Source organism: Panthera onca, chromosome B3 (assembly GCF_046562875.1).
Source record: "Panthera onca isolate mPanOnc1 chromosome B3, mPanOnc1 haplotype 2, whole genome shotgun sequence".
NCBI lineage: Eukaryota > Metazoa > Chordata > Mammalia > Carnivora > Felidae > Panthera > Panthera onca.
In genome coordinates, this window is record NC_138344.1 from 98,553,912 (window position 1) to 98,573,020 (window position 19,109).

Here is a 19,109-nt window from a genome sequence, read left to right on the forward strand (position 1 = left end):
TATTGGCAACCCTATGGAAAAAAAAAAAAAAAGAATCCCTGGAGGACTATACCTTCAGCTGGTGCTTCTCAAACTTTAATGTGCATACAGATTACTTAATGGCCTTGATAAAGTACAAGACTGGCTTGAGGCCTGGGGTTCTGCTTATCTAACCCCTTCTAGGCCAAGGTGCTGTTCTGTGGGCCATGTTTTGAATAGCAGGCCACTAAGACATTATCCCCGGTTATCTCTGGAAGGTAGAACTGTGAGGGTCTTCACTTTACATTTCACCTTTGTGCATTATTTGCATTTGTTTTTTAGACAAAGAACTGTATTCTGAGAGAAGAGTAAAGAATTTAAAAATCTTTCACCAGAATTTGCCTTACTTCTACATCTCTGTGTTCTGCAGATTTAACCTTAAAAAAAAATTGTAAGAGTGCGTCAAAAGGAAACTGATTTCTTGTCCCCCTGCATCCCCATGCCACCCAGATCTTTATAGATGTGAATGTTTAAAAGCAATAGAGTTAGGTGCAGGGGGCAGTTGGAAGGCATTCCTATTAGCTAAAATGTTTCAGTGGCAGGCATCAGAAACGTAACTAAAATGGGCTGAAGAAGTTAAAGGAAATTTTTAAGAAAGCCAAGGAAAATGCTGCTGTCACTCATAGCTGAATCCAAGCCTTCAAATGACATTTTCAGGAATCGGTCCCTTGCCATCTCTAAGCTCTGTTTTCCTCTGCAGTGGCTTTATCTTCAGGCCCTCCCTCTTTCTCTAGAATGGCCACCAGAAGCACTAGGCTCTGTTCTACCAGGTTAGCAGCCACAGCCAGGTGAGAAGTCAGTCCCCTTCCCTGCTCACGTTCCAGGGATGACGCTCGTTGTGTACGGACCCATCTCTGAATCTATCAGTGACTCCGATTGGCTTGACGTGGCCACATGCCCACTTCTGAAGAAGCCTGGGGGTGGTGTAACCTCATCCGAACCAGCTGAGAGGAAGGGGTGGTTCCCTGAAGGAGAACCAAAACATTGATACTAGGACGAGGTGAAATAGATGTGGAAGTGGAGAGGTGGTGTTCTGTTATTGTGCAGATCTCCAGCCCCGTCTTCTCTTTTGACTTCTTTGGAAACCAGGTTAAGTGATTTATCCATAGACAGGATAATAAACACTGGAGCCAAGACTTTCCAATTTCTGTGCTTCTGCTCTGTCCCCTCCATGGTGTTACCTCCACCTTCTGGAAAACCAGGAATGAATCAAACACGAAGCTTCTATGACACTTGATTGCCATTGAAATGCCTTTTTAAACACTGCATTTCATGATATTAAACTTAAAGGAATTGTAATTGCACATCTATCATCTTTGAGGCTCCTCCATTAACTGCCCAGAGTAAGAAAACCACATTCCTTCAGTGATAGTAATCCTTGCTACTCCTTCCCTCGTTGGGGAAACAAGTCAAAGCTTGACAGAGTGTAGCTGCTGATCTACTTGGGAGAAGTTCGAGCCCTTACCAGGTGATCCCATGAGTGAGGTGGGTGCCCTATGGACAGAGGGGCTCACACCAGCCTCTGATCTTAGTTTGTGGCATATATTATCCCAAGAGCTTGATTAATAGTCTAGACTGGGTCCTCCCTTTGGGCGGGCGGTTGCCCTCCCAATTTTCCCAGGCACAGTGATATCCCTGTGGACAGGTACAGGCATGCATCACAAATCTGGAGGCTCGCCCAAAAAGTATGTCTGCTGTTTGTGAAGGGGCAATGTAGCAATTACCTGTGAGTAATGTAGTGGCAGATCTTCTATGAGAAATTAAAGCTGAAAAAAGAGGGCTTTCCTCTCCTTGAAGGACGTATATTGGCTGACCCAACTCTTGCTTTGAGGACTCTTTCTTCTCCTTTCTTTCAATTCGATCCCTTTCTCCCCAGACATCCTTTCTTAGGCACCCCGCTTTCACAATCGGCAAGCCATGGGAATAAGAAAGAATTGGCTGGAAGTAAATTGTCTGCTTGCTCATAGCAATTGAAAGTTTTCTTTCGATGGTTCTGGTTCCAGGGGAGGGAGCTGAAGATTAAATCCTGGAGTCTGCCCCATTAGAAGAGCAGCAGCCTGGTTTCTGGTGACTACAGCAGCAGGTAAGAAACGAACGGTTGTTCTTACCTTTTGTTTTACATAAAATATAATTTTAAGGCAGATTTGATGTGACATGTCCATATATTAGGCATAGTAGAATCACCAAAAGATTTAAATAATATGATTTCCATGTGTAAACCACCCTCGACTAGTGAGAGGATTGGTTCTGCTGGCTGGAGAACCTGTCTCGGGATTTCTTTTGGAGGCAAGCGGTGCCTTGGGTTGTTCCCTATAGTAGCCATCGTGGTCAGTGCCAGGAAGAAACTCATGTCTTGATGAATTAGACAGCATCTGTGTTCTCTAGATTTTCACTTGCAGTGTGCATATTTACAGGTGTGTGTATCCTGTACTCCAGACACACAATCACCTTTGGTAAGAACACTCACAAAAGCACAGATGATGATCTGACCGGAAGATAGGCCCCTTTTGATGCATTCCTATTCTAAGTTTTCCAAGAGCCCATCGGTTGACTTCATAGAAGACAACACCATGCATTTTTTAGGAGGAAGTTATTAGGAGCGTGACAAATATTGAATAGGTGTCAGTTGCATTAGTACAGTTACTTGCTCACCCTCTGGATCACAGCAAAAGGCTTTCATGTATTTGGGGGTCATGCACTACTTTATAAGGAATATAACTTAGTAAAAGTAGACAAAAAAACCATAAAGTGAACATGATGAGCTGTTACAGAGTTTGTCATAACCAGTTCCCAAGTGTTGTAAAAGTAAAATATGATGCGTGTGTGATAGGAGGAAGTAATAAAGGGAATATGGAAAGGAACAAAATGGAGTTTTATGAGAATTTTTAGGTCTACTTTTTAAAAGCAAACTGAGTTTGTGAGTCAGCAACCAAAGAATCAATTCTCTGAGAAAACACTCGTGAATGACCAAGTGTCTCTTGTTTGCTGGGTGGGGGGGAGGGGAGAGGGAGAGAGATGGAAAAAGGGAGGAGATACTTTCCTCACGTACTGGGTTGGAGCCTGGCTTATTTTAAATGCACCTCAGTAACCACTTATTCTGCAAACAGCACCTTTTGTGTTCTGGGCACTGTGCTGGGCTCAGGACTATATGTGTCATGCTCAGTTTCCTCTTCGGTAACTTTTGCCCACCTCTTGTTAGTGTCACCAACAAACAGACAACCACAGAGTTTAGTGCAATTACTTATAACTGGACTGTTCAGGTGGCCTGGTTACCTGAACCGCTTCTGTATCGGTCTGCTAGAAGAATATATATTGTCTTCCAGTTGAAATGACACCCTGTCAAAAAGAAACTTCCTCCTGAGCTTCCTAAAAGCCAGTTCTCTGAGGCCAAGGAATAGTAGAGCACTATTATGAGATTTGTGCTCTGTTTGTGACTCCTGTTTTCTGGGTAAGTGAGGCGCTGATCCTTGACTGGAAGCTTGGCCTGGAGCCATGCAGGCTCTAAGACAGGGGCAATGCCTTGTCTGCTAGTCTCTCGCCCAGAAACTCTGTGGAAGTGAGGGGTGGGGTATGGGTGGGGACCCTTCCCCTTTCGGTGTATCTCAGGGGACCTGCTTCATCAGCTGGCAACAGGCCCTGGACCCTCAGCAAATATGATCGAACCTCCTTACATGCCAGGCCTGGGCCCTCTTCTGCTTTGGGAAGCTGGCTTCTGAGCTGATTTGAGGCAGACCCAGAGGCACGGTGGATAGATATAAATATTACCTCATTACCAGCACATGCTCTCCCTTTTCACTTCTTTCCTATGGCTGCATCTTCTCTTGGTTGCTATAAACAGCACCATTCCCCCACTCTGGAAAAGGTCTGAGTTTGTCACTGGTGGTCCCTCGGCTCTGCCCGTCTCCCAGTTCTGGTGAGAAATGCTGTCATGCGTGAAATAACAAAGCAGAGGATAAAATGTACAACACAAAAATAATAACAGCACCTAACATTTGTGAGACCTGCCTGTGTGCCAGGCGCTGTGCTAAAGGCTTTGTATACCTGATCTCATTTGTTCTTTACAACTACCTATGAGGTGGGGACCCTTGGTATCCCGATTTTACAGACAAAGAAACTGAGGCTTAACCATTTACTTACTGCTTGCAATTCAGACCTAAGTGCCTGACTCCAAAGCATTTAGTGACAGCCTGTGATAAGAGTGACAATCAAATTTAGCTTGAATGCTGGCCAAGGGAAGATAGTACACACCAGTGAGCAGTACACATCTACTGAGGCAGATGCCCTCTGGCCCTCTTGGCTTTCCTGCTCTGCAGTGATGCCTCTGGAAAGGTCTACTGGAGACCACCAGGGAGACCAAAGGGATTACTCGGCTGCCTGTGGCTTCTCTACAAGTGGCTTGTCATGCCTCCCTTTGAGGTCTGGCAACCAACATTTATCTTGGTCTTTGTTTACAAACAAAGGCCATGCATCCTGTTCTTTCCTTGCTATTTGGGGCTGACTCTAATTTTAAAGGAGCATATGTTCTAGTTCCACTCTGCTGGTGTTTTGGGACAGACGTTAGCCCTTAAGAGGCGTCAGGGAATGTTTGTAATAAGTTCTTTCCCTTCCTTGATTTCAGCTAATATATTCCCTAGAGCCTACCTAGAACCAAAAAGAGTTCTCCTTTAGAGATGGTCTCTACTTGGTCAATTACCACTCCTAGTACCTTTTTGAAACTACTCTGAGGAAGAGTTTGGAAAGTCTCCAGGCTGTTTACCCATGGGCTCCACAATTCATAAGTCACGTCACAGGCTCATTTCTGAGGGGTCCTCTCACATTTTGAACCCCTTCCTGTTTTCAGCATTTAGGCAAACTCTTCTACAGTATGGATCTTGTCCAATGAGACCAAAGAAGGGTTCAGATCAGCCCCTGCACCAAGCCTATTGGACGACCCTTTGGTTAACTCGAGCAGTGCATCAAAACCCCATCCCCTTAGACTTCTTGCAGACTATTTTTATTGTGTGACTTGGCAATGAGCTAGTGAAGTAATACCTTCTTTGAAATTTGGCCTTAACTTATTTCCAGTTTCCAACTGTTTCCCCTATTGTATTTATTTGAAGAGAATGAAAGCATTGGAGGTCTGGGGTGGCAAAAAGGAAGGGGACTAATATTAATTGAACACCTACTATGTGCTACATATTCCACTGGTCTCTATACACATGATATGATATTTAATCCTGATGGAACCTAGGAAGGTGGGAAGGCCCATTTACAGTTGAAGAAGCTCAAGGTTCAAAAAAGTTAAGCTACTGTAGATGGAAGTGTAATACAAAGATGGGGCAGAATTCACATATTCCCTTATTCCATACTGCCTTCACCATGTCACCTGGGTTCTAAAGCCTTTCCCAGTGGACAGAGTACACTCAGATCTTCATGACCCTGGGATTTAGGTATGTGATACCTATTTGGTAGATGAGGAAACTAGATTCAGAGGGTACTGCTTGGGTTAATGGAAATCAGCTGCTATTAAGCCTTTGATCATCTCCTATTCATCTCAGACAGCTGAGAAATGGTGTTCAGGTGAAAAATTTTAACCCCCAAGATCCTAATGAAGAGTAATCTATTTGTATCACTTTTGATTTTCCAAACCTTGATCTTAGTAATGTGTTTACTTACATATGCCCTACTCTGTGTTTCTCACATAATTTTATTTCAGAAATGCAGGTCAATGTTAATGAAATTAAATACTTATCACTTACACTGAGACAGTTTTCTGTTCTGTTACTCAAGCTGATTCCTTGTTATTGAGCAGTTGAGATGGTCCAAAGAATACAAGTTCATTTCTTCCTTTTGCTTTTCCTTTTGGAGTGTGTGGTCTCCAATGAGGAAATTGCTGAGTCAAATGGTATAACAAATTTTATAGCTCTTATGAAAAATTGCCAGACTGCTTTCGTCAGAAACCTCACACTGTCACCAGCAACAAACACAAGGACTCATTTTTCTCCAATTCCAGGCTGGCCTGCTCTTTATTGAGCTGAATTTATTTATAGTTCTCCTCTCCAAAAGTTTTGGGAGTACTAATCTTCGAGTGTCTTTCTTCTCATCACTGAGCCTTCTTCCTGAAGACTGACACTGAGCCCGCTAACCACACAAGCCTCCAGTCAGAGTAATAAAGACGTGAAATGCCATGTTCCATGGCCTAACAAAGTTGGAGAGGGGAATAACAGGTATGGAATGAAATGAGAAGTAAAGAAAAATATTAAAGAACCCGTGGTGAATAAATAGGTCAGAGAATAATAGAGGATATGGGAAAAGTAGCCTCTTGCGAATTCTTCAAGCGTGTGAAATACACATATTCATTTATTGGTTTATGTGGTAGCCAGCCTTCAAGATGGCTCCTAATGATCCCTGCCTCCTGATATTAGCGCCCGGTGTGGTCCCCTCCCACAACCTATCAGAGTTGGTCTGTGCGCCCAGTAGAACACTGGATAAGTGATGGGATGTTGACTCTGATATTAGGTTATAAAAGATGTCAGGGCTTTCATTTTGGTCACTTTCTCCATTTCTTGGATCACTCACTCTGGGAGATACCAGCTACCATGCTGTGAGCAGCACTTTGGAGAAGCCCATGTAATGAAGAACATGGTGGTGACAGCATTCTACTTGTGGTGGAGTCCCAAGTGACACCTCTGCCTGGAAACCTGAACCATCTGCTCAACTCTTTGCTCCCTGTTAGACTGCAAATAGACATCTGTTATCTATTGCTGCAGAACAAACCACCCCCCAAATAAGAGTGATACCCTCGTGTTTGGGGCCACAAATAGGAATTGATGGAACAGCTGGGGTTGCTAGAACTCTCCATATGGCCTTTCATTGTGGGCTTTATCACAGTATGGAATTCTCCCAGTACCAGTCAGACAAAAATAGAAGCTGTAAAGCCTCTTGAGGCCTGGGCTCGAAAGCTACACATCACTTCTTTCACATTCTGTTGGACAAAGCAAATAAAAAGGCCAGCCCAAATTCAAAGGGCGGGAGAAATAAACTGCTTCTTAACAAGACGATTAGTAAATAGTGTGTGGTTATATTTAATCCATCAAGCCCAGCTTCTGGCCATAATTATTGCAATTTCTCCCATAATATGTAAAATACACTCCTCTCTCCCAGGACCACTGTAGTCTCATCCAATGACCACATCAAGCTCAAAGTCTGTGATCTTGGGGCACCTGGGTAGCTGAGTCGGTTGAGCATCCAATTCTTGATTTCAGCTCAGGTCATGATTTCACAGTTTGTGGGGGTGAGCCCCACATAGGGGCTCCCTGTTTATAGCATAGAGTCAGCCTCTGTGGGAGGCTGGGATTCTATCTCACCCTCTCTCTCTGCCCCTCCCCCTTTGCGTGCTTTCTCTCTCTCTCTCTCTCTCTCTCTCTCTCTCTCTTTCTCTCTCTCAAAATAAATAAATAAACTTAAAAAAAGAACTATGGGTTGTCTATGTATCTCATTATTGTTCATTCCATTATCCACAATTCTTTTGGGGACTGGCCTCTACAGTAATGCTCTCTGATTAAAATACAGTACAAACCACAAATGTGAATGAACTACATATGTGGGGTTTTGTCTAATTCTAAGACCCACAATTTAAATAACAGTAAAAACAAAACAAGTGAAATTAATTTTAGTGATAAATTTTTTAACTCACTATAATCAAAATATTGTTGCAACTTTATGTTATTAATAAGATATTTTACATTTTTTAATGCTAGGTTTTTGAATTCCAGTATGTATTTTATGCTTATAGCACAGCTTAATTCAGATTAGCCACATTTCAAGTGCCCAACAGCTACATGTGGCTATATTGGGCAGCCCAGCTTGATTACTCAGAGATATTTTGGGATTAGGCTCCTATGAATCTTAGAAGCCCTTTGTCTAGTTGAGAGGGCCCGCTCAGCACTTCCTAAAGTGTTTTCGAGGTCTTAATTAAGGGTCTTACACCCTATCTTTGATCAGTCTTTACTCTGAGACCATCTCTTCCTTTGAGAATCCTTTGCCACCTGGAGAGAGTGGAAAGAGGAACTTTCTAACGTAGCAAATCCTGAACCTCCCTTCTTTCTTCTCAGTTTTCTGTTTGCAAACATGGGTTCCGGCTTTAACTCTCTTTCCTTGTACCTTATTGTGCAAGGCTAAAATATCCACTGGTGCTTTAAGCATTCTGCCCAGAAGTCTCTTTAGCCAGACCAATAAATTGATTAAATCTATTTTCTAACCTTACGAATTACTACAGATGACAGTTTTGCTGATTGTTTCAGCAAGAAGGGCTGCCCGTTTCCCAGCCTCCAAAACCAATTTCCTCACTGCCCTTCCAGCCTCTCCCCGCCATCTGGTCCCAAAGGCAATACCACATGTTATAAGTCTTTGTTCGGCAGCGTCCTCCTCACCAGGTTCTGTTTTAGTCACAGTAGAGTAACAAACAACCCTAAAACATAGCGACTGAAAACAACAGATTATTGTTTCTCCATGCTTCTGTGAGTTGACAGGCTAGTTTAATCACTGGTATTACCTGGGCTTATTCATGCAGTTACCTTCAGTTTGAAGATCTTGAAGATTGGGGGCTGGGCTCAGCTGGGCCAGCTGGGCCTCACTGGCTCCATGTGCTCTTTCGTCCTTTAGGAGGCTAGGCTTTGTCACACGGTAGCGGCCGTGTTCTGAGGGTCCAAGTTTTAACGTGCAAGCACTTATGAAACCTCTAAGAATCTCAGTTTTGCTGATTGCACTGGCCAGAGTAAGCCCACAACCAAGTCCAGAGTCAACATGGGAGGAAACTACATAAGCGCACGGTCTTGGAAGGCACGATTGGTTGAGGAATAACTTGTATAAGGCCTGCCATGCTATCTCTTCCAGGTATCTTATGGATTACATGAGGTAATTTGTACATAAACACTTAAAGTCTCACGGGCAGATACCGGAACTGGGTTCCAAAGTTGCTTGTACCTTATGTTTGGAAAGATCCATCCATGCTTGCTCCATTGGTGGTCTAATCGGGAGCAAAGAGTTGAGCAGACAGGTTATGTTATATGTCAGACGGTGTGCAAAAAGCTTCAACTATGTTAGCTCATTTCATCCTCCAAGTAGTCCATTTTACAGATGAGGAAATGAGTAACAGAGAAACTAGTTAACAGCCAAGGTCATGCAGCAAATTAGAGGCGGAACCGGGGCCTGAGTCCAGGCAGCCTGGCTCTGGGGGCCATGCTCATCATCGCTGTCCCACAGCTGTCTCCGTTCAGAGAAGGCAGAAGAGACAGTGCAAGGGTGGAAAATGAGGCCTGGAGTGCAGAAGAGGGCAGGGCGACACGTCAGAGTCTGTGTACGATCTTTTCAGGCGTTTAGTCCTTTGGGTTTTCTGCATAAACTGTTCTTCTAGAACTCTTTTCTCTGGCGACCAGCTTTCCCAATCAGGGCAGATGTGTAGGGAGGTTTTTTTTTTTTTTTTTTTTTTTCTAGTTGATCTCACTGGATTCTCCTCTCTGAGCTGAGCTTGTTAGATTGAAAATATTCTGATGTGTTGTGAAATATCGGCTGGAACACTGGCCAGAGAGCATGCTTCTCAGAATACCTTGGCACGGCTCCTCTCATGCTGGTGGCGAACACACAGGTCCCAACAGAGTGGAGTCGCTCTGGGTCTGCTGCTGCCACTGCAAGATTTACGATATATGAAGGTGCCAAGTTTGTAGGGTGAGAAAAAGAAGCAGCTCACATTTACAATCATGTTTTTAAAAATCTGCCCACATGTTACTGGAGTTGTACTTTAAAGGCTTTTGCCAGATAACACATTTTGGGAAATGATGGGGGAAATCTTAAAGATATAAACTAAGGTAGGAACAGTATGATGTAGTGTGTGTGTAAAGGAAACAGTTTTGAATGAAGCAAGATCCATGCTACTCGACTGTTTTTAGATTAGTTTTTGTTTGTGTGAACATAGAAAGGCCTGGGTAATTAAGATGTCCTCAGGTAGCAGAGGAAGAAGATTTATGAGGTTGAAAAAACATGGAGGCCGTAGACGATGCCGCGTATACATAGAGGGGTGTGAGTCACACACCCCTTAAACGCCACACACCCTGAGCACCCTGAGTTGGAAGCCCATGCAGTGAGCAGTGAAGTGAGCTGTTTCTGGGTTAATTTCTATCGAAAGTGTCAGCAGTTTCAGAAATGTTGGCCTAAATTAGGAAGCCGTTTTGATCTCTGATGTTGCAGGGATTTTTGCCATGAATACTTATAGGAAATGTGCCAACTTATCAGGGCGGCTTGTCATTAAGGAAGCTGATGCTTCAGAAAGCTTTTCTTTTCCTCCTTCATAGTATAAATCATTTCCTCTGCCCCAAAACTCTTAACAGTTTGGGCTGAAAGCCATGCTATTGCTGAATAAGAGATCGGAAATGGAAATTCAGAATCTCTCCATGCCCTGTTCCCTTCCGCCTTGCTTTCTCATTTGGGGTGTTTACGTCATTTTAAATGAATGACCTTTTAGGCATTTCTAACAGGAAATAATCTAGAGCATTAGCTATGATTTATCTCGTGGAATTTCAGCACTTGATAGGAGCCATTTATTCCCATGTTCTGCATTATTGGTTCCCTGACCGAGCATATGGAAATCAGGTATGTTGTCTGTGCTGTCTTTCTATACCTCAGATTCCTGGTGTGTTTACGAAACCTGGAATTTTTTTTTGACTCGTAGCTAATTATATATCCATGTTTGGAAAGAGGAAAGTCAGGCCACCCGCAGCAGTGATACTTCCTTATGGAGCAAATATTGCTTAAATTACGTTATCTCCTTTCTAGTTAAGTCCTTTTTATTGAAGTAATAGAGGTTTTATTTGTTCATTTGCTGGTTTTGGTAAGTGAGGTGCCTCTGTTGCAGACTCCTTCCTGATACAGCACAAGATGGAATGTGACTGTTTTGAAGCAGTGTGCGGAGTGGATAGTTCCTGGTTCTGTGGGCCCAGCCAGAACTGCGTTACCAGATAGCAGGAGCCACTTTTGATTTGACATACCCAGAAAAGAGGGTTTGAAGGGAGCCAGTGAGAAAAGGAGACAGGATTAAAACAAAACAAAACAAAAGGCATTTCTGGTCAGGTCAGAGTAAGGTTGCCCTGGTCTGGCGATGAGCTGCCAAAAAATGGGAGCTGGAGCTGACGCTCACGTTTCTACCTCAGCATGACTCTCAAAAGCACTTTTTGTCTTTCTACGTGAAGATTTATTAAGATGCTGAAGGGAGCTGAGCAGGCTCACATTACCCAGATTTGTTGTGTTATGTTTTTATTGAAATTGACACGGCAGCTGCCAGTCCGTTTAATTGAGCTGTTCAAATCCTAGCTGAGAAGCCAAGCAGCCAAAGGCATGGCGCCACACCCCTTGTTCCTCTTTAGGTCCTGGTGTTTAAACCTGGCTCCTAGAGCGGGTCTCAGGTTGCAGAGCTCTGTCTTCAGGCAAACTCCAGTGGTTATGAATGGTTCTTCCAGCAGCTGACAGTGTTTTATTTGGTTTGGCTTTTTTAATTTTTATTTTTTGCATTTGGGATCTCCAGCAAGGAAACAGAGCCCCCGACCCAGAGGCAGGGGTGGGTGGAACTTCATGGGTATGACTCGAGAGAGCTCAGAAAGGCTTTTTGTCCCTCAAACATCTCCCACCCATTTGCCACACTAATAGGGGGTGATTTCTTTGTGTTAGACAAATAGCCCCTTTAAAAAAGCCTATCAATGGCACCATAAGATAGACTTCTTAATCTTCAAAATTTTATGTGAACTGGCTACCTTAGATCCATTCTTTCTCGTGGCAAACTGGGCCCCTCTGAGTGCAGGCAATGGGGCTCATGGGTCAGACATAAGGATAAAGACCAGAATACAGGGTGGCAGGCCTGGTTGCCAGGTAGGGAAAGGGCTCCTGCCAACTGATGTGTGGATTCGGAGTGCTAGTGGTTCCCAAATCTACATCCATCCACAGCCACAGCCCTTCTCCAGAGTCCCAAATCCATATTGGCAATAACAATTTCCCTTGGATATATCCATCTAAAGTCCAGTAGACCTTAAATGGAACGTGTTCAAAATTGAATCCGTCTCTTGGTTTTTGCTCCAACTCACACCTTCTCTGCTCCAAGTTTTCCTGAATTTCTCCTCAACTCCCCCCACCCCAGTCACCAGTCCTGAAAATTTTATCTCACCCGCTTCTCTGCTCCGCCCGTGACTTCTTTCTAACCCTGAGCTTCTTCATACAGACGACTGCAACAGCCATTTAATTGGTCTTTCGTCCTCTACCTCTTTTTTGTTTCCTCCTTCACACCACTGCCAGAATTAGCTTTCTCTATATAAATCTTATCACTATTTGCCCCTCAAAACCCGTCCTTTAATTATCTGCTGTTGCCACAGAATAAAATCTGAACTCCATAGTGCAGTACGCGGAGGCTGTCTCAGTCTGGCACCCCACCCATCCTATCCCCCGGCCTCACTGGAACACAGGTCTTTGATTGTGCTTATGCTCTGTCTTCTGCATTAAATGACATTTTCCACCATTCCGTTAAACCTGGCATCAATAGCACCTCCTCTGTGAAGCTCTCTCCTGCTCCCCCAGCCACCCCCTCCTTCCCCAGAGCACCCTAGACCTTGCCACTTCTGTAGCATGGGTGTCGAGTATGGTGCCTACACACAGGAAGTGCTCTATTAATGTCTGTTGTTGAGTGAAAGAGATGCTGGTGGGAAAAGAGCTCCATGCCATGACGGAGGTGCCAGAGGGAGAAGAGAAAACACTGAACATCAGATTAACACCGCAAATGAGACAATCATTTACAACCCTCAGACTAGAAAAGATGAACCACACTCCTTATGCCCTGCCTCCAGGGTGGATGAGGAAAATGGACAGCTCCCTTTGCTGTTGGAAGGATGGAATATTGGTCAAGGATTCCTGTAGGAGAATTTTGACAGGATGCATCAAAGCTTTTAATGATGATGGAATTTGACCCAGCAGCTCCATTTTGAAGAATCCATCTTAAGCGAGTGATCTGACAAGGATTTGGTAATGTTTATGTAAAGATCCTTATTTCTATCAGCAATAACATAGTGACATCTGAAATGTCAAACTATAAGCAATTGATTAAAGAAACTACAGCACATTTTTATCCTGGATTATTAAGCAGCCATTAAAATGATAACATGAACCTGTACTTATTAACATGGAAGGATCATATGTGTGACCTGCCGTGGAGTGAAAAAAGTTGTTTATAAAAATATACGCATACTGTAATCTCACTTCAAAATACTGCATTCGAAAAAATCATGAGGATATGTACTGTCACGTCAACTGTGGTTATTTTGAGTTGGTGGTATTCACATGTTTCTATATTTTCTGAATTTTGAAAATTGGTTGAAGTACGTGTGCACACACATACACATGCACACTGCCCCCGTCCCCCCCCCCCTTAAGTTCTTCCATTAGTAGAAAGAACAGAGAAAGCAGAAGCTGGCAGGGCAGCTGACTGCCAGTTCCCAGCTCCTTGGTAGCCTCAGGGCAGCCTGGCTGGTGGACATTTAAGGCAACGGAGAGGCAAATATGTCCCTACCTTTTCTGTTTATATCCTAGCTAGTCAAGAATCCTTTTGAGGATATTTGGAAGGTGTGTGGGGGGGTGGGGGCGAAGAAGGGGGCATATCAGTTAGTGACCCTGAATAATTCATGGCCGTAAACCTTTCTAAAGTCCCACTATAAGGGAGGGGCACCTGGGTGGCTCAGTCAGTTAAGCATCTGATGCTTGATTTAGGCTCAGGTCACCGCTCAAGGTTCAAGAGATTGAGCCCTACTTTGGGCTCCCCCCATGACAGAGCAGGGCCTGCTTGGGATTCTCTCTCTCTGTCTCTCTCTCTGTCTCTCTCAAAATAAATAGAATAAGCATTTAAAAAATAAATAGAATAAAATCCTACTACAGAGGAAAATAATTTTTAAAAATCTCATCAGAAATCAGATCTGGCTGAGCTAAAACCTAGCAGGGAAGCAGGCAATAGCTTTGGAAGCCAATGACCTTCCTCTCCTTTCCCCACCAACACGTTTCAGATCACAGAACGCCTACTAATTTCCAATTCAATTAGAAGTACTTCAGAGCAAGTGTTTGCTGAAAATACCACCCAGGGGGAGCTGAAAGGGGTGGGCTGGGCATTGCCGTAGTGACAATGGTGAATACAGGATCCGGGGAGCGTGGCAGCTACATTTGACACGAGATCATTCCCCAGACCCACTGGCTGCTTGGTCAGACCCCTGTGCCAGGCAGGAAGTCAGGAGACACTATTTTCTAGGTGCTGGGGAACAGGGTTACTCTGCCTTCCAAGCTGGTCTGTGCACCTTGATCAAGACTGAGCCCTTGGGGCACACAGGTGGGAGCCAGCTCCTCCTTTGCTACTCCTTCCCCTACATTGTGAGCACTGACCCTTCAGGCTCCATCTTGGACCCTGGAGCCAGCTTCTCCCCTCTGCAGCCCCCTAGCCCTTCCTGTTGCTGTTTCAGTGCCAGAAGGCCTGGGCAGTGAGTGGACGAGACAGCACAGCGCCTGCTCTGTGCTCACAGCTCTGTCTCCCGCTGGGTGACCCAGGCTGGCCCTGCCTGGTGTTGCCTCTTCCCTGCTCCCTCCCTGTGGCCACCCCAACTCATCAATCCCAATCCCGAGGGCCCCAGAGGCGGCACTGGCAGCAGGTTAGCCAGTGTCTGTCCCAGAGCAAATTGTCTGGGAGCTCTGCCAGCTTCTGAAGAAAATCTGCTTTGTGAAGAGGGGAAGAAGCCTCTTTTATACTTTCTGTTAATCACATTATTCACATAAGAGAGTTCTTCATGCTTCCTTCCTTTCCCACAAGCCCCTGCTTGTCCAGGAGCCTCGAGGAGACAAGAGCAAAGAAGTGAGCAGGTGGTAAGCGATCATCCAGAATATAAACGAAAAAGTACAGTAAATGGTCTAAGAAATGGTTCCATTTTTCAAAAGCCTAAAGTATTTTAATAACACATTTTCTCAAAACAGAATTAAAAAAATGATTTAGCCTTAGGGTGGGTGGCTCAGGTGGTTAAGCATCTGACTCTTGGTTTTGACTCAGTTTGATTCGTAGGTTCAAACCCCATGTTGGGTTCTGCGCTGACAGTGTGGAACCTGCTTGGGATTGATTCTCTCTCTCTCTCCTTCTCTCTCTGCCCCTCCCTCCCTCTCTCTCTCTCTCTCTCTCTCTCTCTCTCTCTTTCTCTCTCTCTCTCTCTTGCTCTCAAGATAAGTAAATAAGTTAAAAAAAATGATTTAGCCTTAATTGGAAAGTTTATTGCAGCCCATTATATGCACTCTCCCTGCTTCACAAAACAAAGAGTAGCATGAGTTATGTCTTAAAAAGCAAAGTGTAATTAACATCTCTTGCCTACAAGGTTGATTCCTCTGTGATGTTTCTAAGCTTATTTGATTTTCCCTGCCTCAACTTGTCCTTTAACTCTTGGCCTTTCTCTCTCTCCTCCCACCCCCTTTCTTCTATCCTGGGTCTTTTCCTTTCTTCCCAGCGTTCCCTACCTGGAAAAGTGAGTAGAGGCCAACAGCTCATGTATAACAATAAAAGAATGAGACCTGTATGTTAGATCATATTTAAAAAGTCAAAATTAGGTGAAGGACAGCCTTCAAGTAATGAGTTCAGGAAGTTATGCACTTAACATCACTGTGCACCATTTTTCACCATGTTTATACAAGTCCTCATTTGGGATTGCCTTTAGGGGTAATTTACAAGGTGCACACATGCATACACACACACATGCATACAATCAATCTGTACACTTTAATTTTGTTCCCTCTTGATTATGTTCCTTCTTCATTAGATTTGGCTCTAAGTGACAAATTCTAAATGAAAAAAAAAATCACTCCAGAAGGACCAAGATTTGCCACCAATAACAATACACATATGTGTGTATATTTTAAACAAGCACTAAGGATGTTCCTGACAGAGTCGGGCCAAAATTATTTTGTGAAAACGGAGTAACGTTGGAGTCAGACATAGCGCCCAAAGTGGCCATTTGGGAAGATAGTGTTTCATTTGGATATACTGGCTTAGAAAAGTTGGATTTTTTTTTATGATTTTATTATTTATTAAAGTTTATTTATTTTGAGAGAGAGAGAGAGAGAGAGAGAGAGAGAGAGAGAGAGAGACAGGGAGTATGTAAACATGAGCCAGGGAGGGGCAGAGAGAAGGGGAGAGAGAGAGAATCCCAAACAGGCTCTGCACTGTGAGCCTGGAGCCCAACATGGGGCTTGAAACTATGAATCACAAGATCATGACTTGAGCTGAAATCAAGAGTCAGATGCTTAACAGACTAAGCCATCCAGGCGCCCCTGTATGTTGTTTGTTTTTAATCAGCTTTGTGGCTGGGTAGGGAGACTGTTGTGACATGTGATATGCACTAACATATATTGAGTGCATTCTCTGTGATGTGCCAGGATCTGTGCTGAGCTTTTTATGTGCAGTATCTCATTTAATTCTCCCAACAACCCTGAGGGAAGGCTGAGGCCTTAGAGGCGGGTGACTGACCAAGGTCACACAGCTAGGGAGTGGCAGAAGGAGGATTTGGACCCATTTTTCTGACTCCAGGGCTCATTCCCCAAGTTACCAACCTGAGGCAGGTCACTTGTTTTCTTTGTGCTCCTAACACATCTGGTTGTTCAGAGCATCAAATAAGACATTGCATGGAAATACATCGTAGGCTGTCGAGTGTGAAACAAATACTGTTCGTGCCTGTTTTTGTGCAGCTGTTTGTCCTTAGCTCATTATTCCCATTATATATATATATATATAATTTTCAGGAACTGGTTTCTCTATGTTTTCCTAAGATATTATTAATGATTTCCAAAAGATCTAAGAATATTTTATGACTACAGATTTTTGCTCTAGCCAATTGGCTTCCTTTGTAGAAGTTTCTCACTTGCCTCATAAAAGAAAACTCTGTAGAAAGATTTCTCATTGACATACCGCAAGCAGCATGCATTATTTCCTTGTGATTTTAGAATCACTGACAGTATTTGGTCTTTATAGTTTTTTTTTTGTTGTTGTGGTTTCTGGGTTTTGTTTTGTTTTTGTTTTACTTTTAATCTTGGTGGTGGTTTTAGTACCAGCTTTCCAAAAAAAAAAAAAAAAAAAAAAGATTGTGACTGACTCAAATAAGACAGTATCATAGTATCATACAGGCCAGTGGCCGTGAACTAATATGAAGAAGAAGGTAATTCTGATAATGTGAGTAACAGCTTTGAATTGATAATGAATATTCTTTGGGGTTGGGTGATGGATCAGGGTAATGCATTTCAAATTGTGAAGGTATGCCGTCAATTGGATTGGCTTGGCTTATGAATTAATTGTATTGCCATTAATTGGCACAGAGCGTGCCATTAATTGGAAATGTGAATACTTTTTGTAGGTTGTAGAACACATCTCTTGATAAGCCATCAATGCTTATGATAGAGCGATAGGATAATACGAGCGATAATAAAACCCCATCGTATCACCGTTTCATAGGTGGAAAAAATTGAAACAGAAAGAAAAGAAAGAATCTTTTCCCTTAGAAGGGAAACAGCTAGGTTAAAAGCTAGGACTAATAGAGTAGTTCTTCTAATTAAATGATAAATTCAGCATACATATTTTATTCTTCTCTTCTAGTAATAGTACTTCACAGTATATATGCATAGGAATCATATGGTCCTTTGAATCACTTTAGTTCTCTTTAATGTAGTTCTAGAATTGAAGAACCTTGAATTTTGGGTTTTGCCTCTGTGATAAGCTCAGACGCTAAATGGCTTAGACACTAGCCATGCTATTCTTCAAGGGCCTCATCTTTAAGGGGCTGGTATGGAGCTGGGGGTGGTAGACGGATAATAATTGTGCATACTAAGGCGTTGTTGCAATTTAATTAATATTTATAAAGCACTTGGAAATCCTCAGATGAAAGGTGCTCCTCCAAAGGACAATTATCTTACGATCTCTCCCATGTTCCTGCTCCAGGTTTTTTGGCCAAAACGAAAGGGGTTTAACCTGGAGTCTGGGAATTCTGCTCCCAGAATTATGATGAAGACTGTAGACATTAAGTTTGTCACCCCTTGTGCAGAATGATGGTTTATTTTGGGTTGCTGAAATGCTGCCGCAAATCACTGTGTCCCCAGGAGACAATGTTGTATCATCTTTTGAGCCGGCCACTGAGGAATTTTCTGTCTCAGCAACTCCTTGTCCTTAAAGCGGGCTCATGCAAGAAAGTCACAACCTCCTCCTGATAGTTGGTGTAATGTTTCATTTTTGTCAAGAAGGATAAAAAGAACAGCAGTCTTCAGGCTGCAACACAAATGAGTGGATTCCAGTAGCCATGGGGGAGAGAAATTGGGAGGAAGAACAACCTGTATGTCCCCTCTTTGGTCCCTTATTTCTGGAACTCACCCACTTCCAGTCATGTGACCAGAATGAAAGCAAAGCAAAGATTGGGGCTCAGTGATGAGGTGTCTGTGGCATTGGGAGGGCTCCTGTCTTTGCTGCCACAGTGTCTCCTGGGATTGACCACAGAATTGCTGACCTCTGAGCACCTTGAGGGCTTCTTCTTCCTCCCCAACACTGAGCACTGATGTGTATTGGAAAAGAAGCCATTCACAGGCAGATGGGGAGGCCCTCTACCTGTGCTCTCAAAATGAGCAGTGTCCAGTTCAGTTCAGTTCTCACAAACACAGTGCATGGTGGTGTGAAGGGAACCTCTGCTACACTTTTTCAAAGTGGACCTCCAGGACCATCTGCATCAGAACCACCTGAAGAATGTCCTGAATCTGGGGGCCTGGGTCTCTGCATTTTAACAAGCTCTCCAGGTTTCTCTGAACTAGAACAATACCCTGACCCACTCCTTGTTGAGACCAGTCTTGCCTAAAAGTTTGGTCCCAATGACCCAAACAGGCTGGATGAAAAGAGCCAAAGAGCCCAGAGAAGAAAGCCAAACAGGCTCTTTTCAGGTTGCCTGAAAAGAGAGTAGCCATTCTTGTCAGCTGGCATATTAGGTGGCTGCTACTTTTTTTTGAGAAAATATCATGTAAATTACACATCAGAG

At 43.6% G+C, this 19,109-nt stretch overlaps 2 long non-coding RNA genes across 2 annotated transcripts in view; both read left to right on the plus strand.

Annotated features, from left to right (window-relative positions):
* The window catches only part of LOC145715535 (uncharacterized), an 89,250-nt gene extending 87,149 nt beyond the window's left edge, over nucleotides 1-2,101 (plus strand). The window contains exon 3 of the long non-coding RNA XR_014137752.1: nucleotides 2,022-2,101. This is a non-coding gene — a long non-coding RNA (uncharacterized LOC145715535). The remainder of the gene's footprint in view (nucleotides 1-2,021) is intronic.
* Nucleotides 1-19,109, plus strand: part of LOC144616655 (uncharacterized) — a 560,479-nt gene that overhangs the window by 90,538 nt on the left and 450,832 nt on the right. The window lies entirely within an intron of this gene.